The following is a 5,465-nucleotide window of genomic DNA, read 5'->3' as shown; positions in this document are numbered from 1 at the left end:
TGGCCCTAAGCACCCAGCAACACATGACAATCCTATGCGGGTACAAAGCATGAATACATTAAAAAGAACTCGTTTCTACATAAATAAATTCTACACAAATAAAGTTGCCCAACATAAAACCAGCACCATTCAGGAGGCAGAGGCAGGAGAATCTCAGTGTGTTGGAGACTGGTCTCATCTGCAGGGTGAGTTCCAGGCCAGCCAGAGTTAAATGATGAGACCATATCTCAAATAAATAAATTTGAAAATGTAGTGTTGTAGAAATTTTTAATCCCAATCTGGGGTTTCTACCCTGCCTTTAACCATTTAGTTCCTGGATAAAAGATGCAACCTTTATATTTACAATAAGCCTTAAACAGCACAAGAGCTGGGCAGATATCTACCCTCTATGCCATTAAAATCTACTTTCTTATCAATAACCCCAAGTTATTACTTACTATGTTTCATCTGGGCTGCTCTCAACCCCAATTGGCCAGCCCTTGGGGCCACCTTTTTCACTACTCACCTAACCCTTGGTGGCTTCTCTCTCCCCAGCTCCTTCTTCTTCTCCTGGTTCTCCTCCGACTCAAAGGCTCCCAGGAAACCCAAACCCCACCTATGTCTCTTCTTCCTAGCAATTGGCTGTTGGCATCTTTATTCATCAATCAGAAATAATTTGGTGGCAGTGTAATTTGGGTCTACATGTAGATTCTAGGTCTTGGGGGCCATACTTAGCATTATAGTACACCTCAGTAAAGTGAGAAAGGGGGAGAGAAAGAAGGAAAGGGAGAGGGAGAGGGAGAGAGAAATTCTTCTTGGGTTTCTCTTGTGCATGAGAAACAATGTGAAGAAAGTTATTTTAAACAGACATAACTTTTATTTTAAACAGACATAAAAACAAGACTATAAATAGGGCCAACAGGATCGTTTAGAGACTGTGACCATTTCTGCCATTGTTATTCTTAATTGTCAGTTTTCTGGGATTTGGAACCATATGGGAGGCACACCTCTGGATGTTTCTATGTGAGTGTTCCCAATGAGGTTTTCCTGAGGCAGAAAGACCCGCCCAAAATGAGCAACACCATCCAATAAGCTGGGGTCCCAGGCTGAATAAAAAGGAGAAAGTGCCAGGCGGTGGTGGCGCACGCTTTTAATCCCAGCACTTAGGAGGCAGAGGCAGGCAGATTTCTGAGTTCAAGGCCAGCCTGGTCTACAGCATGAGTTCCAGGACAGCCAGGGCTATACAGAGAAACCCTGTCTCAAAGAGAAAAAAAGAGAGAGAGAGAAAGGGAGCTAGGCACAGCACTCATCTCTCTTCTCCCCTCCGGGGACCCTTTTGATCCACTGGCCTCATGCTCTGGCCACTGTGCACCCCCACCTTCCCTTCCTTGAGTTGCTTCTGTGAGTCATTTTGTCAGAAGTACAATCAAAGTACAACTTCCTAAAAGACACTACCCTAGGATTTAGGATCTTTTCCAAATGAGGAAACTGAGAATCACTCTACTGCCTCCCCCCCAAATGCCAGATAGTTCATTAGAAATGGGAAAAAGAAAAAAAAAGAAAAAAAAAGAAAAAAGAAAAAAAAATTTAAAAAATTAAAAAATAAATAAATAAAATAGAAATGGGAGAGGTGTGACTGATGGTTTATGAATGGTAATGAGGATAAATGAGTTTTCTCTGTCTTCACAGTATGCCACAGCTGGTAAGATTAAGCACTTGGCCATTAGAGCAACCAGAATTTTCTATGAAAAACCTGCTGATTTTCAGCTGTGCATCATTTAATTAAGCTTATTGCATCTCAGTTTGCTGTTTTGTAAAGCACAAATAAAAGACAACTGGACCTGATGTCTGTTAGATTTCTGAGACAGCGGAAAGAGACAGAAGGCAGGAGACCAGAGTCTGACCTTCAAGAAACAAGACCATGTTTATTAGCAAGCACATGGAGGAGCAGCCTCTCTCCCAGGGAAAGTGAGGGGTCTGCCAGGGGAAAAGTGAGGCTGTGACCCTGTATAAGGACGGGGTGTAGGACTTGAAATTGTTGCAGTCAAAGGAGGGGTCCATGACATTCTGCAGTCTCTTTTTAAATTGTCTGCTTCAAGCAAGACAGATTATCTTGGGAAACAAGCTGTCTCTGCGAGCATTGCCTTCTGGGCAGACTGATAATGGCTGGGCAAGACCATCTGCAACCTCACTGGTTTTTACAACCTAGCCACTCCATCAGTGGCACATCTACTAAAGAGGTTGAGGCAAGAGGATAACAAGTCCAAGGTCAACCTGGGCTACTTGGTGAGATTCTGATTCAAAAAGTAAGAAAAGAGGCTGGATTAAGGCTCAGCCATGAAACTCTTGCCTGGAATGCACCAAGGCCCTGAGTCCAATTCCTAGAGGAAAAATTAAGGCTCTACTTCTGTATTAGTATGATCCAGCATCTTCACACCTGGATATAGAGCCCAAAGAAGTGAGAGCTGACATGAAGGAATGCTGATAGGCCATCTTCATAGAACAACATGGACGACTGATGAAAGCAGTTCAAACGGCTGGTGGATGGGCAAGTTTGGGAGTCAGATTTCAATTTTTTAAAATTATTTTTTACCGGTTTAATTCAGATTAAACATATATAACAAGATATATAACATATATTGGCCATATACACCCCAATACTCCTTCCAATTCCCCCTGGTAATCCCAGCCATACACCTCCCATCCTCTTCCTCTTCCTTCTCCTCCTCCACCTCTTCCGCCTTCTCCCCCTCCTCTTCTTCTTTTCTTCTTCTCTTCATATTCCTCTTCCTCCTCTTCTTTTCTTCCTCCTCTTCCTCTTCCTTCTCTTCTCTTCTTCCTCCTCCCTCTTTTATTTTTCTTCTTCTTCCTCCTCTTTTCTTCCTTTTCCTCCTCTTCTTCTCTCACTGAGTCCAATTAGTGTCATGCTTCTCCCCCTCAAACTTCTCCCCTCCCCTCAACAGACTTCAGCTCTTTAGACTGTCTAGACTCAGCTGTCTACACTTCAGCTAGAAGAGTCACATGAGCCCCACCCCCACCCTCCATCCCCATTGACCTGCTTGATTGTGTGCAGGCTGTGCTCACAGCCACTGCTGTTATGAACTCATGAATGCAGTGGCCATGACCAGTTGTCAGGATTTCACAGCACTCCTCCCCATCCTCCCAGTCTCATATCATTTCCACACTGTCTCCAAGATGTCCCCTGAGCCTTGCATGGTAAATGGAATATTCTATAAACCTACAATGGTTTACTATTTGGCTTTAAAGAGGCTGGTGTGTGACACAGCATGAACAACTGTTGAAGATGTTATGTCAGTTTAATCCAACCAGCCACAAAAGACAAATGCTTCATGATTCCATTTATTTGAGCTACTTAGAGTTCTCACGGTGACAGAAAGTAGAATAAAGATTGCCAGGTGGCCTCTTTCATTTCTGCCACTGCCATCCATCCAGACTGAGGAAGACCCAGAAACTCTGAGGCCATGTGAGCCACGGCCACGGCCGGCCGCATCCGTAAGCACCGCAAGCACCCAAGAGGCTACGAGAATGCTGCTGGAGGCATGCGTCACCACAGGATCAACTCTAACAAATATCATCCGGGTTACTTTGGGAAAGTTGGTATGAGGCATTACCACTTGGAGAGGAACCAGAGCTTTTGCCCAACTGTCAACCTGGATAAATTGTGGACACTGGTCAGCGAGCAGGCACAGGTCAATGCAGCAAAAAACAAGACTGGAGCTGCTCCCATCATGGATGTTGTTTGACCAGGCTACTACAAAGTTCTGGGCAAGAGAAAGCTCCCTAAACAACCTGTCATCATGAAGGCCAAATTCTTCAGCAGAAGAGCTGAAGAGAAGATTAAGGGTGTTGGAGGTGCCTGTGTCCTGGTGGCTTAAAAGCCACGCCGGAGGTTAATTAAATACTAACATTTTCCACGTTAAAAAAAAAAAAAAAGATTGTCAGGTGGTCAGCAGAAGCAGACTTCTAGCTCCGAGAGATTAGTGTGTTATGGAGACTGGCTGCCGTGTGAGCCACTGTCACTCTTAACGTAAACTCTGAAGTGCATCTTGTTGGTAAATTTCATGTGTTCTGCCACATTTAAATTTTTAATGAATGAATGTGTTGTACATCTAATTATACAGGAACTTCTAGAGTCTATTCTCAGCATCTGCGTTTCTTTTTACATTATATGTTTTCCTATTATTTGAAATAGTTTTTAATCATTTATGAGCTGTCGTTAGAAGGGAAAAAGCTTCTAACTGTTCGGTTCACTCTCAACTTGTTAAGGGCCAGTCGCAACGTGATGGCTGCTGTGTGACCTGGGGGGAAACAAGAAGAAGGCACACAGGAAGTGCTGTGATTTCTCATCGGATGTGCACAGGCCCTGGCAGTGATCAGTCACTGAGAACAGGATGGTGAGAACATTCCTTCCCAAACAGGGAAATCAGCTGGAAGGGACTGTCACTACCTTTCTCTCAAAAGGGTGGGATATGTGAGGGTGGCCAGTCTGAACAGGGTCCTGGATGAGGGGGCCAGGTGACAGATGAAGGTAGGTGGTCGTTGTGGTGGCAGGACTCCAGTGGAGGTAAGCCATCTTGAGCAGGATGGTGCAGGTGGAAGGGGAGCTAGGGGAAGATCTCGAAGCAGGCTATGGTGAGTGCTAATCACACTGTGACAGGGTGGTGGGTAGGGAGACTGCCAGAAAGCCTGGACTCGGTAACCCAGGTAGTGGGTGAGGCTCAGAGAAATAGAGTGGGAAATTCAACTGATGCTAGAAACTTTCAAAGGAAGAATGAGTAGACTATTACCTCTGAATAGGATGGAAGGCAGAGAGGGTAGAAGGTGCGGTGCATGTGGGTTCCGATGACATTGAAGGGAAACTCTTGGGAAGGGAAGCTGAATTTTGCAAGAAAGGCAATGACACCTCCAAATGCCATGTTGGGACCACAGTGGGATACTGAAAAAGACTGGTGCCCTCCAAGCAAACATAGCCATCATGTTTTGGGAAAAGATGAAGGATGCGGGTGCCTGGCCTCCTCCACAGCTGGGTGGAGGCCGGTTCATCACAATGGAAAAATGACTGACTCAAAACTGAGTCCAGAAGAGAGTCTGGGCTATCCTGAGTCACAGGGAGCCAACACTCAAAAAAAATCAATGATGGGGCTGGAGAGATGGTTAAGAGCACTAACTGTTCTTCCAGAAGATCCTGGTTCAATGCTCAGCACCTACATGGCAGCTCATAACTGTCTGTAACTCCTGTTCCAGGGCTTCTGATACCCTCACACAGACAAACCTGCAGGCAAAACACCAATGTGCCATCCTGAATTCATTCCTGCCTTAGCTTCCCTCAGTGAAGGATTGTGACCTAGTTGTATAAGCCAAACAAAGAGTTTTCTCCCTACGCTGCTTTGGAGCCCGGCCTTTATCTCAGAAACAGAAGCAAACTAATGCCCTCTTGCTCCTTTTCCTAAACCTCCCCTTCCCTT

The 5,465-nt window shown here is 45.1% G+C and overlaps 1 pseudogene; it reads left to right on the top strand.

The window, feature by feature from the left end:
* Positions 1-1,635: 1,635 nt before the first annotated feature.
* On the top strand, positions 1,636-4,134 carry LOC116073689 (annotated as a pseudogene).
* The last annotated feature ends 1,331 nt before the right edge of the window (positions 4,135-5,465 follow it).

Source organism: Mastomys coucha, unplaced genomic scaffold (genome assembly GCF_008632895.1).
Source record: "Mastomys coucha isolate ucsf_1 unplaced genomic scaffold, UCSF_Mcou_1 pScaffold23, whole genome shotgun sequence".
Taxonomy (NCBI): domain Eukaryota; kingdom Metazoa; phylum Chordata; class Mammalia; order Rodentia; family Muridae; genus Mastomys; species Mastomys coucha.
Note: the sequence above shows the minus strand (reverse complement) of the source record. Positions and strands in the feature narration are given on the sequence as shown.